Genomic DNA, 15,650 nt, shown 5'->3' on the forward strand with positions numbered 1-15,650 from the left:
AAAGTGATCAGCCGTGCAACTTTTAAAAATAAAATGTACGATTTATATTTTAAGAATTTCTGATATGATTATAGTCATTATAGTAATAAAAGTAAATCATACAATAGAATATTTTTATGAATTTTTTTCCGACGGATATTTTAAACAAACATATAACTGATAGTGTATTAAAAATGCATGTTTGTATTCTCACCTTTTACTTCAGTCTAGCAAACATTTCCCGCTAGTACTGTGGTTAAATTCAAGGTATTTAAAGGTTTGCATTCTGTTATTCTAATCTTTTGATCTTCACTCAGTGAATTTTAGCCGTCACGGTTCACCGTTCCAGGTGTGAATATCATTTCGCATGAATGATAAACGGGAGTGATAGTTTGAGACAGAAAATAAAAAAAGAAATATAATTATTTTGGGGGAGTATTATGGTGGCACAATAACTGAATAAACGTGGTATATTTTTATATTTTCCGTAAGCTCAGTTTAAAATGAATTATGACTGCCTAATATTTTTGTAACAATGAAATACTGAATTAATTTAATTGAATAAATAATAATGGCATTCTAAACACGAGTGTATGAACTAAAAATTGTACTATTTTAAATTAGAATCGGTAACCTTGAATATTTGAAATACTCTAAGATAATTACCAATTGCAATTATATAATTTGGTCCGTCCAAAGCGATCTTTATTTACATATTCAGGAATTAATGTCCTAATCAAAATATTTTAAATCTCACAACGTATAAATACTTCAGCCATTTGAAGAAAGATGTTTAAAAAATTGACAGGAAATTTAAGGTCAACTTTGTCTTATTGGAATGAGATCGAATAATTACGAACAAAAAATATTTTCCGGTTTGAAAAACATAAAAAAAAATGATAAAAGAGAAATGTGGGTTTGAGACAGAAAAAATAATTATTTGGGGAGGAATATGGTGGCAAAATACCTGAATCGCCATTATATATATTTTTTTATATTTTGCGTTAGCTCAGTTTTTAAATAGATGGGTGAGTCTTTTGTTGTAACATCGGAATTCTGAATAACTTTCAATGAGATAATTTTATAAATAAAAATGGCCCACGAAAACGAGCATATAAACCAAAAACTGTGCTATTTTGAATTATCATCGATAACTTTGAATATTTAAATGTGCAGAGAAAATTATCAGTTACATTAATATAGTTTGGTCTGTCCAAAGCGATCTACATTTACCTAATCGGGAATGTCCTTATAAAAATATTCTACATCTCACAACAAATACTTTAGCTATTTGACCAACGATGTTTAAAAAAAATTTACAGAATCAATCTAACGTCAACTTTCCTTTATTGAACGGAGACAGACCGGCGGAATCAATTTTCAATGTGCTTTATATCTTGTACCTTTGCAAGACTTATCATTCATTCATAAACCATGTCTATACCGCAGACATATTTATACATATAATTATATGTCTGTCTTAACTGACAAGAATACTCCTGGTTTTACACTAGTAATTTGTTGGGGCCCTTTATAGCTTGCTGTTCGGTGTGAGCTAAGGCTCCGTGTTGAAGACCGTACTTTGACCTATAATGGTTTACTTTTATAAATTGTGACTTGGATGGAGAGTTGTCTCATTTGCACTCATACCACATCTTCTTATATCTTTAAGCAGTATATTCTTTAAATTTCTGTGATTTAATACCAAGAAAGAAAAAAATCCCGAAATTAATTTGATACTTTGATACTCAATATTTTTCCTGGAAAATATTCACATCCTCATTCGGTCTGAAAATAAGATAAGAAACTGGTATACAGAACATGCAGAAGTGTGAATGTCATAAAACCTTGTTATATCAGAAACCATTATAAATGTGAACCTGTATACGTAAGACCTCATGGGACGTCACCTAACCACATACAGGTAATATACAAGTAGCTCTGTTATACTCGGAAATGTCAAGGTTAATCACTACCGATACAGAATGTACCAATGAAAAGTAAATTCTGATGATTGTGAAGCATGACCATACATGATTTTAGAGGAGTCTTAGGTGGGGGATTGCTGGAACGATTTAAATTCTGATTAGATTTTTTCTCAATTTAAATCACTGAACTAAAAAAAAAAAGAAGAAGAAAACAAGAAAACTACGTCCAAGAACAGAATTCTTCTTGTAAATTCATAAATACCAACGTTCTTATTTTGTAACTTTCGATAGACTTGACCTCCACCTTCCCCCCTCAAACCTGGGAACATTATATCTAACAATGTTTATGTTCCTGCCCAAATAAAAAAAAGAAATGATGAACCACTAGAGATGAACGGTAAGTCACATCAGATTCAGATATTTATATAGTTGATTGTCGCTAACTAGAGATGTATAGTTACATGTCTCTGCGTTAACTGATAAGAATAACAGGAAAGTATAAACTTGAAATAGATTTATGATGAATAATATACAATTGCGGCACCCCTTTTTATCAAAGCGTACATGCATGTATTTTAATGACTGTCCGTTATTTCGATTATAATGACAATTGTTCGTGAAATCCTATAGTTGGTGAGACTTTTTTTTTACCAGATATGCGACTTTTCGTATTTATATTTTCTCTTATATTACTCATTTTATGCATAAGTGCAATATTGGGAATGCCGGGTTTATTCCCCCACAAGCTAACGTAATAAATTAATCAACCCTCAAGCTGATCAGACGTTAATACAACTACTATCAGTCTATCCAGAGTGATGTTCTTTATTTCTTCAAATAAACTTTTTGGGGATGATTAGTGTACGTCCAGTGGCATATATATTACATGCATGTCGGAACAGGAAAATTGGCATAAGGTTCTATTAGAGCCATGTTCACATTAATATACATTATACCCAACAATTGTGATGATGACGAATTTCTTCAACTGTTCGAGAACAATCTAATTGAAATATAAATCTGTGATTTTGCTATATCCATAACTTCGATGAACCAAAGCAAGTTAGATATCGACCTGTATTTAAATCAAATTTGTTCTGGATGTTCTTTCTTATATTCAATATACAATTTTAAATTGAGACTATCTATAGTTCCGTAACTTTCTATCTAGGCGTATAAACCAATGATCGACAAGTGCGTACATTTTTGTTAAATCAATAGTCTTTCATGTTTCAAAATGTCCATCATTATTGACAACGAGTATATACTTACATTTTCCCAAATTTACCCTTGGAAAAAATATGTAAATAGATTTTTATTTTATCAAATCTTTTTTTGGAATTATTTATATCACTATCGGACACGCAAGACAGAGATGTATATTATACACCTGATAGTTTCAAAATGGAAAGTTACAAGTTATCGGCTGTGTACACTGATCAATACCCTCAGAAGTGAAGCGATGCATGAACATGCTTTATGTAATTGTGTTATAAGAGTTTTTACTCCCGACATGAAATCGCTTGAATACCTGGACGTGTCACCTCACAATACCTCAGGGATTAATTCCTTTAGCCATGTTGGTGATCAGATAAGAGAAGGTCCGAATTTATTTAAATAAGTTTATTACATAAAAGAATTATGAACACATTAAATTTTCGAAAACAATTTTACACGGAACACTTATTAATGACTTTGAACTTTGACTTTTTAACTAATTCCATATAAATTTCTTGTTTCAAAAACTTCGTAAAGAAAAAACAGTATAAAAACGACAGACTATAGTTATTTAAAAAAATAATTACATTTTCCGTATCAAGTTAGTTAGTCGGATAAATGCGACTACGTTAGGTTACTGCTGGTTTTGGTCCTTTGTGGTTTATAGATATATCGTGGTTTCTAAACCGAGAAGATGTCAAAATGGCCGCACGCAGAGAATTGATACTCTAAATTGAAAATCGATGGTGATCTCTTATCTAGCAGAATAAAACTTTAATATTTATGAATTTATGCTTTTTTATACAGAATGGACATAATATCATTTTTTTATTTTTTTGCGAAGTTTCCCTTTAATGAATATGGCAGACGTTTAACTACATCTTATTTTTTAGATCCTAATAGCTTCCAAGGGTGGGGATTTCCCCATTTGTTGACTTTTTTTGCACTTTTATATAAACCTGATAACAGCCCTGAATATCCAACTTTATTGAAATATTATACAAACATTAATGTATAACAAAGCTTTATTAATGATGTGATTTATGTCCCTATGACTCAGTGATCAGGACATAAAGTGTTATCCACATCTTCATATCATTCTAATCCATTTAGACTTTTTAGCTCACCTGACCTGAAAGGTCAAGTGAGCTTTTCTCATCACTTGGCGTCCGTCGTCCGTAGTCCGTAAACTTTTACAAAAATCTTCTCCTCTGAAACTACTGGGCCAAATTTGACCAAACTTAGCCACAATCATCATTGGGGTATCTAGTTTAAAAAATGTGTCCGGTGACCCGGCCAACCAACCAAGATGGCCGCCATGGCTAAAAATAGAACATAGGGGTAAAATGTAGATTTTGGCTTATATCTCTGAAACCAAAGCATTTAGAGCAAATCTGACATGGGATAAAATTGTTTATCAGATCAAGATCTATCTGCCCTGAAATTTTCAGATGAATCAGACAACCCGTTGTTGGGTTGCTGCCCCTGAATTGGTCATTTTAAGGAAATTTTGCCGTTTTTGGTTATTATCTTGAACATTATTATAGATAGAGATAAACTGTAAACAGCAATAATGTTCAGCAAAGTAAGATCTACAAATAAGTCAACTTGACCAAAATGGTCATTTGACCCCTTAAGGAGTTATTGCCCTTTATAGTCAATTTTTAACCATTTTTCGTAAATTTTTGTAATCTTTTACAAAAATCTTCTCCTCTGAAACTACTAAGACAAATTTAACCAAACTTGTCCACAATCATCATTAGGGTATCTAGTTTAAAAAAGTGTCCGATGACCCCGCCCACGAACCAAGATGGCCGACATGGCTAAAAAATAGTACATAGGGTAAAATGCAGTTTTTGGCTCATATCTCTGAAACCAAAGCATTAAGAGCAAATCTGATGAGGATAAAATTGTTCATTAGGTCAAGATCTATCTGCCCTGAAATTTTCAGACCAATCAGGCAACCCGTTGTTGGGTTGCTGCCCCTGAATTGGTAATTTTAAGGAAATTTTGCAGTTTTTGGTTATTATCTTGAACATTATTATAGATAGAGATAAACTGTAAACAGCAATAATGTTCAGCAAAGTAAGATCTACAAATAAATCAACTTGACCAAAATGGTCAGTTGACTCCTTAAGGAGTTATTGCCCTTTATAGTCAATTTTTAACCATTTTCGTAATTTTTTGTAATTTTTTACAAAAATCTTCTCCTCTGAAACTAATAAGACAAATTTAACCAAACTTGTCCACAATCATCATTAGGGTATCTAGTTTAAAAAATGTGTCCGATGACCCCGCCCGCGAACCATGATGGCCGACATGGCTAAAAAATAGTACATAGGGTAAAATGCAGTTTTTGGCTCATATCTCTGAAACCAAAGCATTTAGAGCAAATCTGATGAGGATAAAATTGTTCATTAGGTCAAGATCTATCTGCCCTGAAATTTTCAGACCAATCAGGCAACCCGTTGTTGGGTTGCTGCCCCTGAATTGGTAATTTTAAGAAAATTTTGCAGCTTTTGGTTATTATCTTGAATATTGTTATAGATAGAGATAAACTGTCAACAGCAATAATGTACAGCAAAGTTAGATCTACAAATAAGGCAACATGACCAAAATTGTCAATTGACCCCTTAAGGAGTTATTGCCCTTTATAGTCAATTTTTTACAATTTTCATAAATTTTGTAAATTTTTGTAAATTTTTACAAAGTATTTTCCACTGTAACTACCGGGCCAAGTTCATTATAGATAGAGATAATAGTAAGGAGCAAGAATGTTCAGTAAAGTAAGATCTACAAACACATCACCATCACCAAAACACAATTTTGTCATGCATCCATCTGTGTCCTTTGTTTAATATGCACATAGACCAAGGTGAGCGACACAGGCTCTTTAGAGCCTCTAGTTTGTAATGACTGAACATATTAATCTGGGTTTTTGTTTATATATATGTACAATAGTGTGTTTCAAATCAAGTTTGCGTTTCATTTTGAATGACTTGCAGCTATTATGACCCTGAAACTTAAAAAGGTTCATGAAAATTGTACCTTTAAAGCTATTTTGTTAAATTTTAATCTGGAATTAAATATGATTTTTTATGTGCAATTATATATTATATGTACTTTGTTTACAAATAAATATGATTTTGAAAGTTAAATTTTGTTACCATATCATATTTTTGGCAGTACATGTATTTCTATCAATAAATGTCTGTTCAAAAACTATTTTATAAATATGTGTTTAATGTTTTGATCAGACAATGAGATAAACATGAATTAAGATGCATATTATCAAGTTATAATTGAATAACATTAGCAATGTGACCTATTTAAACTGAGTTTACATACAACTTGGGCATGTATAATTTTATATGGCAATAAAAGAAAATATAAAAATAAGATGTGGTATGATTGCCAATGAGACAACTCTCCACCAATGACATAGAAGTTAACAACTATAGGTCACCATATGACCTTCAACAATGAGCAAATCCAATAAATAGTCCATTTATCCATTTATCTTTTTACTTTAAACTTATATAAAGTTGTACCATTGCAATTCTTCTGACGATGTTTTTATACCTTTTTGGGAGAGTTATGTGTGTTATATAAACCTCAAGAATACAAGTTAATACACTGTACTTACATAATAGTAATGTGGGTGGCATTATGCATAATAAAATATAGTTTATCAAAAATATGAGTGCCAACACCAAATTAGACAACAGCAGTCATTTGCATATCAAAAATATGAGTGCCAACACCAAATTAGACAACAGCAGTCATTTGCAAATTGTTCTACTCATATGAATTAAGGAGATATGGGGAACATGTCACTAAGTCAGCAACTCAACAATACATAAAAGTAAGAAAAAACAGAAGAGGTCAACGTATGGATTTTATATATTTTAAATTGTAAACCATTTCAATTCTAATATCTCTTTTTTGGTTCTTTTTCTTTCAAAAGGGGCATAAAAATCCTTTTCATTTTGTTTAAAAAGAGGGATTTTTTTTTTCATGGGTACTTATTTTTATGGATTGAAGAAAACTTCATTTTCTGGATTTTTTTTTTTTTTTTTTGGTTTTGCCAAAGTCTGCTTACAAGCCTTCAGAAAATTTGTAATTTGTTGAACATTTGTTCACCTGTTCGATGTACCCACGAAATATGGTACTCAACTGGGCTGTGCGGGATGTACTAGTACGTAGCCACGTCCAGTCAGAATGAGTACGTTAAATCTGATGTCTCGTTTAGAGAGTGCCACGCTCTCTCATGTCTCTGCATGTTAAGAACCCTTGCAACAACTTTTTGAGGGTTCTGTAGGTGGCCTGTTGCAAGGCAAAATTTCTGTCCCTATCCAATTTACCATCATTGTCGAGCCTGCGACTTTTGTCGCAAAAGCGAGACATAGTGATCCTACATTCCGTTGTCAGCATCGTCGGCGTCATCCACAAATATTCACTCTGTGGTTAAAGTTTTTGAAATTTTAATAACTTTCTTAAAATATCCTGGATTTCTACCAAACTTGGACAGAAGCTTGTTTATGATCATAAGATAGTATCCAGAAGTAAATTTTGTAAAAAAAAAATCCTGTTTATCCGTATTTTACTTATAAATGGACTTAGTTTTTCTTCCAGTTAACATTACATTCACTCTGTGGTTAAAGTTTTTAAAATTTTAACAACTTTCTTAAAATATCTTGGATTTCTACCAAACTTGGACAGAAGCTTATTTATGATCATAAGATAGTATCCAGAAATAAAATTTATAAAAAAAAAATCCTGTTTATCCGTATTTTACTTATAAATGGACTTAGTTTTTCTTCCAGTTAACATAACATTCACTCTGTGGTTAAAGTTTTAAAAATTTTAATAACTTTCTTAAAACTATCCTGGATTTGTACCAAACTTGGACAGAAGCTTGTTTATGATCAAAAGCTAGTATCTAGAAGGAAATTTTGTAAAAATTTATTTCCTGTTTTTCCGTAATTTACTTCTAAATGGACTTCCAGTTAACTTTATATTCACTCTGTGGTTAAAGTTTTTTAAATTTTAATAACTTTCTTAAACTATCCTGGATTTTTAACAAACTTGGACAGAAGCTTGTTTATGATCATAAGATAGTATCCAGAAGTAGATTTCAAACGTTTTTTTCATTAACTGTAAATCTATTATGTGCATTCCCCTATCACACTGAAAACATAGACAACAGCAAAATTAGGCGAGACACTGGGTTCCGCGGAACCCTTACAAATTTTTGTTCAGTGGCATTCTAAATTTCCTCGACCTTAATCCTGGATGCCCTCTATTGCAGGACCTACCTATTGTATTTATTGTTAATTTTTTCTCGTCCTGAAAATGCATGAAATATTTGTACTTTAAACGCTAAGAACCCAACAATCAATCATAGTATTCAACGAATAATAATGAATCCACAGTACACACAATAGGAGTGCACACGCTGAAATATCACGTCTGCTTTACTGACCATGATTGATTTTATGTTGATAGTCTTAAAACCAAAGTTATCTACAAGTTTTACATAAACTTAACATTATCAATGATAAACCAAGCCAGACAGACATGTACAACTTAATCATTTACGTACACCAAAATATTGACCAATGAACCATGAAAATGAGGTCAATGATACATGCCAGACACAATGTACACACCACAATCTTTCCATGCAACTAAATATAGTAAACCTATTGCTTATAGTATCTAAGAAACAGACATAACTGGGAAAACTTAATAATGAACCATGAAAATCAGATAAAGTTCAGATGAACCCTGCCAGACAGACATGTACACCTTACAATCATTACATATTACAAATATTGTTGAGCTATTGCTTATACACCTTAGAAGAAGACCAAACTACTGAAACAAAACATTGAGCAATGAACCATAAAAATGAGGTCAAGGACAGATGATACCTGCCAGACAGACATGTACACCTTACAATCATTTAATATGCCAAATATAGTTGACCTATTGCTTATAGTATTTCAAATGCAGACCAAAACACAATAAAATGCTCCGCAGGGCGCAGCTTGATACGACATGGTCGAACCATGAACAGTTGGGGCAAGTATGGACACAACATTCAAGCTTGATACAGCATTGCATTTGGATTGTGATTAAATATTTGACACAGCATAGGTTTCTGACACAGAATGAATGTGGTCTAAGAACTTAAAAATTTTAAATTGGACATTCACCTATTATGGTCCAATATCCAAAATCTAAATACATGGTTAGATTCAGCATATCAAAGAACCCCAAGAATTCAATTTTTGATGAAATCAAACAAAGTTTAATTTTGGACCCTTTTGACCTCAATGTGGACAAAGTTGATATAACGGGGCCCAAAAATCAAAAATCTAAATACATGGTTAGATTCAGCATATCAAAGAACCCCATATATTCAATTTTTGTTGAAATCAAACAAAGTTTAATTTTGGACCCCGATTTAGACCAACTTGAAAACTGGGCCCATAATCAAAAATCTAAATACATGTTTAGATTCAGCATATCAAAGAACCCTAAGAATTCAATTTTTGTTAAAATCAAACTAAGTTTAATTTTGGACCCTTTGGACCTTAATGTAGACCAATTTGAAAACGGAACCAAAAATTAAGAATCTAAATACACGGTTAGATTCGGCATATCAAAGAACCCCAATAATTCAATTTTTGATGAAATCAAACAAAGTTTAATTTTGGACCCTTTGGACCTCAATGTGGACCAATTTAAAAACGGGGCCCAAAATCCAAAAACTAAATACACGGTTAGATTCAGCATATTAAAGAACCCCAAGAATTCAAGAATAAAACCCCATTGAAATTGGTCAAGAAATAAGCAATTTATACGAAGTATCTTCTTTTGCACAATACTGTGCAATTAAATATTTCTTGCTATTGCGCAATACTGTACAATTGACAATTTCTTGCTATTGCGCAATATTGTGCTATTGGATATTTCTTGCTATTGCGCAATACTGTGCAATTGAAGATTTCTTGCTATTGTGCAATACTGTGCAATTGAAGATTTCTTGCTATTGTGCAATACTGAGCAATTGAAAATTTCTTGCTATTGCACAATACTTATTATATAATAATTTACACATCCTGTTTGGTGTGTATCTCCTACCATATCATTATTATTTGCTTTTAAATATAAATCATAAATAACCAACTTAAAATGGAAAATTTTAAAAGAAAAAAAAAAAGGAAAAAAAAAAAAATCCCCCCCAAATTTTTTGAACCCCCTTATGATTCATCACCCCAAAACTCAATCCCAGCCTTCCCTTTGTGGTATGGTACCTTGCAGTACAATTTCAGAGGGATCCATACACTTTAACACAAGTTATTGTCTGGTAACTAGAAAAATGTGTTTTTTGGCCCCTTTTTTGCCCCAAATTCCTAAACGTTTAGGGCAATTATTCCCAAACTCAAACCCAGCTTTCCCTTTGTGATATGGAACCTTGTAGTACAATTTCAGAAAGATCCATACACTTTCACACAAGTTATTGTTCTGAAACTAGAAAAATGCTTGTTTTTGGCCCCTTTTTGGCCCCTAATTTCTAAAATATTGAGGCAATTACCCCCATCATCAATCCCAGCCTTCCCTTAGTGGTATGGTACCTTGCAGGACAATTTCAGAGAGATCCATACACTTAAACACAAGTTATTGTCTGGAAACTAGAAAAATGCTTGTTTTTTGCCCTTTTTTTGGTCCCTAATTCCTAAAATTTTGAAGCAATTACCCCCAAAATCAATCCCAGCATTCCTTTTGTGATATGGAACCTTGTGGTACAATGTCAGAGAGATCCATACACTAACACACAAGTTATGTCTGGAAGTTACAAAAATGCTTATTTTTGGCTCCTTTTTGGCCCCTAATTCCTTTACTGTTGGTACCATAACCCCCAAAATCAATCCCAACCTTCCTTTTGTGGTATTGAACCTTGTGGTAAAATGTCATAGAGATCAATTCACTTAAACTAAAGTTAGAGTGCGAAAACCAATGTGTCTTCGGCCGACGACGCCAACGTCATACCAATATACGACCACAAAAATTTTTTTGCGGTCGTATAAAAACTTAACATTGACCAATGAACCATGAAAATGAGGTCAAGGTCAGATGAAACCTACCAGACTGACATGTACACATTACAATCATTCCATACACCACATACTGTTGATCCACTTCTTACAGTATCTGAGAAACAGACCTTATAAAATAACTTTAGTTATGGAATGAGGGCCAGGTCAGGTGAACCCTGTCTGATGGACATGTGGACCGTGCAAGGAACATATATACTAAATATAGTTATTTTATTACTCACAAGAGTGCACACGCTGAAATGTCTCGCCTTCTTTATTAATCATTGATATTATGTTGATAGTCCTAAATATAAAGCTTTATTACAACTGTCACATAAACTTAACATTAACCAAGTAAACTAAACATTGACCAATGAACCATGAAAATGAGGTCAAGGTCAGATGAACCATGCTAGGCAGGCATGTACAGCTAACAATTCTTCCATACAACAAATAGAGTTGACCTATTGCTTATAGTTTAAGAAAAACAGACCAAAACACAAAAACTTAACACTGAGCAATGAACCTTGAAAATGAGGTCAAGGTCAAATTAAACCTGCGTGACTGCCAAATAGATCATAAAATATTTCCATACACCAAATATAGTTGAACTATTGCATACAGTATAAGAAAAACAGACCAAAACACAAAAACTTAACTATAACCACTGAACCATGAAAATGAGGTCAAGGTCAGATGACACCTGCCAGTCCTTCCATACACCGAATATACTAGACCTATTGCTTATAGTATCTGAGATATGGACTTGACCACCAAAACTTAACCTTGTTCATTGATCCATGAAATGAGGTCGAGGTCAAGTGAAAACTGTCTGACGGGCATGAGGACCTTGCAAGGTACGCACATACCAAATATAGTTGAACTATTGCACATAGTATTAGAAAAAAAGACCAAAACTCAAAAACTTAACTTTGACCACTGAACCATGAAAATGAGGTCAAGGTCAGGTGACACCTGCCCGCTAGACATGTACACCTTACAATCATTCCATACACCAAATATAGTAGACCTATGGCATACAGTATAAGAAAAACAGACCAAAACACAAAAACTTAACTATAACCACTGAACCATGAAAATGAGGTCAAGGTCAGATGACACCTGCCAGTTGGACATGTACACCTTACAGTCCTTCCATACACCGAATATACTAGACCTATTGCTTATAGTATCTGAGATATGGACTTGACCACCAAAACTTAACCTTGTTCATTGATCCATGAAATGAGGTCGAGGTCAAGTGAAAACTGTCTGACGGGCATGAGGACCTTGCAAGGTACGCACATACCAAATATAGTTGAACTATTGCACATAGTATTAGAAAAAAAGACCAAAACTCAAAAACTTAACTTTGACCACTGAACCATGAAAATGAGGTCAAGGTCAAATGACACCTGCCCGCTAGACATGTACACCTTACAATCATTCCATACACCAAATATAGTAGACCTATGGCATACAGTATAAGAAAAACAGACCAAAACACAAAAACTTAACGATAACCACTGATCCATGAAAATGAGGTCAAGGTCAGATGACACCTGCCAGTTGGACATGTACACCTTACAGTCCTTCCATACACCGAATATACTAGACCTATTGCTTATAGTATCTGAGATATGGACTTGACCACCAAAACTTAACCTTGTTCATTGATCCATGAAATGAGGTCGAGGTCAAGTGAAAACTGTCTGACGGGCATGAGGACCTTGCAAGGTACGCACATACCAAATATAGTTATCCTATTACTTATAATAAGACAGAATCTAACATTACAAAAAATCTTAACTTTTTTTTTAAGTAGTCACTGAACCATGAAAATGAGGTCAAGGACATTGGACATGTGACTGACGGAAACTTCGTAACATGAGGCATCCATATACAAAGTATGAAGCATCCAGACCTTCCACCTTCTAAAACATAAAGTTTTTAAGAAGTTAGCTAACGCCGCCGCCGCCGCCGCCGCCGCCGCCGGATCACTATCCCTATGTCGAGCTTTCTGCGACAAAAGTCGCAGGCTCGACAAAAATGAGTGAGAAATTCATCTGACAAAAAAACTATACATTTTTCTATGCAGTCACTGATCCATGAACATGAGGTCAAGGACAATGGACATATGACAGACTGAAACTTCGTAACATTAGGCATCTGTATACAAGGTATGTAAGCTCCAGATCTTCTACCCTCTGAAATATAAAGCTTTATACAAATAGTTTACGCCAAAGCTGGATTGTAATCCCTATGTCTTGTACAAGGCGAGACAAAAATGCATGTGTTGTGGAAATTAAAAGTATTTGAAACAGGAAGTAGGTGTCTGACAGATTGAATAAAATGATCCGCTGGGCACAGCTTGATACGACCGCAGAGGTCGAACCCTGAACAGTTGGGGCAAGTATGAACACAACATTCAAGCTTGATACAGCTCTGAATTTGGATTGTGATTAAATATTTGACACAGCATAGGTTTCTGACACAGAATGAATGTGATCTAAGAACTTAAAAAAATTATAATTTACCTATTCAAACCATATCATTATTATTTGCTTTTATATATAAATCAGAAATAACCAACTTAAAATGGAAAATTAAAAAAAAAAAAAAAAGGAAACCCCCCCCCCCCCAATTTTTTGAACCCCCTTATGATTCATCACCCCCAAACTCAATCCCAGCTTTCCCTTTGTTGTATGGTACCTTGCAGTACAAATTCAGAGAGATCCATACACTTGAACACAAGTTATTGTCTGGAAACTAGAAAAATGCTTGTTTTTTGGCCCCAAATTCCTAACGTTTAGGGAAATTACCTAGTTAACGAGTTGCGGAGGGTATAATGTTTTTGACCCGTCCGTCTGTCCGTCCGTCTGTCTGTCCGTCCGTCAGTCTGTCAGTCCTGTTTCTTGTCATCGATTCAATTCTTTTTCCAGGAGTTCCGCCCCTTTGAACTTATTTACTTTAATGTACTACTGCAACAGTTTGTCATCGCAACTCCTCTCAAACCACACAACAGAATTTCATGAAACCTTTTCAGATAATAAGGACATACTACGTAGATGTGCATATCGACAGGAAATTACGATTCAATTTTTTTCCAGGAGTTACGCCACTTTGAACTTATTTGCCCAATATACTACTGCAACCTTTTGTCATTGCAACTCCTCTCAAACCACACAACAGAATTTCATGAAACCTTTTCAGATAATAAGGACATACTACGTAGATGTGCATATCGACAGGAAATTACGATTCAATTTTTTTTCCAGGAGTTACGCCCCTTTGAACTTATTTGCCCAATATACTACTGCAACCTTTTGTCATCGCAACTCCTCTCAAACCACACAACAGAATTTCATGAAACTTTGTAGATAATAAGGACATACTATGTAGATGTGCATATTGACAGGAAATTATGATTCAATTTTTTTTTCTGATACAATTTTTTTTTCTTACACTTATTTTATTTCTCCAATGACAATGTGGGGACGTGGGGTATGTGAGCGCGCTCACTAAGGTTCTTTCATTTCATAAAGATCCATACACTTACACACAAGTTATTGTCCTGAAACTAGAAAAATGCTTGTTTTTTGCCCCTTTTTGGCCACGAATTCCTAAAATTTTGAGGCAATTACCCCCAAAATCAATCCCAGCCTTCCCTTTGTGATATGGTACCTTGCGCTACAATTTCAGAGAGATCCATACACTTGAACACAAGTTATTGTCTATAAACTAGAAAAATGCTTATTTTTGGCCCCTTTTTGGCCCCTTATTCCTAAACTTTTAGGGCAATTACTCCCAAACTCAATTCCAGCTTTCCCTTTGTGATATGGAACCTTGTAGTACAATTTCAGAAAGATCGATACACTTACACACAAGTTATTGTCATGAAACTAGAAAAATGCTTGTTTTTTGCCCCTTTTTTGGCCCTTAATTCCTAAAATTTTGAGGCAATTACCCCCAAAATCAATCCCAGCATTCCCTTTGTGATATGGAAATTTGTGGTACAATGTCAGAGAGATCCATACACTAACACACAAGTTATTGTCTGGAAGTTACAAAAATGCTTATTTTTGGCCCCTAATTCCTTAACTGTTGTTACCATAACCCCCAAAATCAATCCCAGTCTTCCTTTTGTGGTATTGAACCTTATGGTAAAATTTCATAGAGATCCATTCACTTAAACTAAAGTTATTGTGCGAAAACCAATGTGTCTTCTGATGACGACGACAACGCCGACGCCAACGTCATACCAATATACGACCGCAAAATTTTTTTGGGGTCGTATAAAAAGTGCTCACATGTTACACCTCATCAGAGCCAATCTGCTAACTAAATAAGTATTTATCTGTTCAGGAGAAAGATGTAATAAACTATTAACACAGACAAAATGTGAAACAATTCAAAA

The sequence above is a fragment of the Mytilus californianus genome, unplaced genomic scaffold (assembly GCF_021869535.1).
Source record: "Mytilus californianus isolate M0D057914Y unplaced genomic scaffold, xbMytCali1.0.p SCAF_5, whole genome shotgun sequence".
NCBI lineage: Eukaryota > Metazoa > Mollusca > Bivalvia > Mytilida > Mytilidae > Mytilus > Mytilus californianus.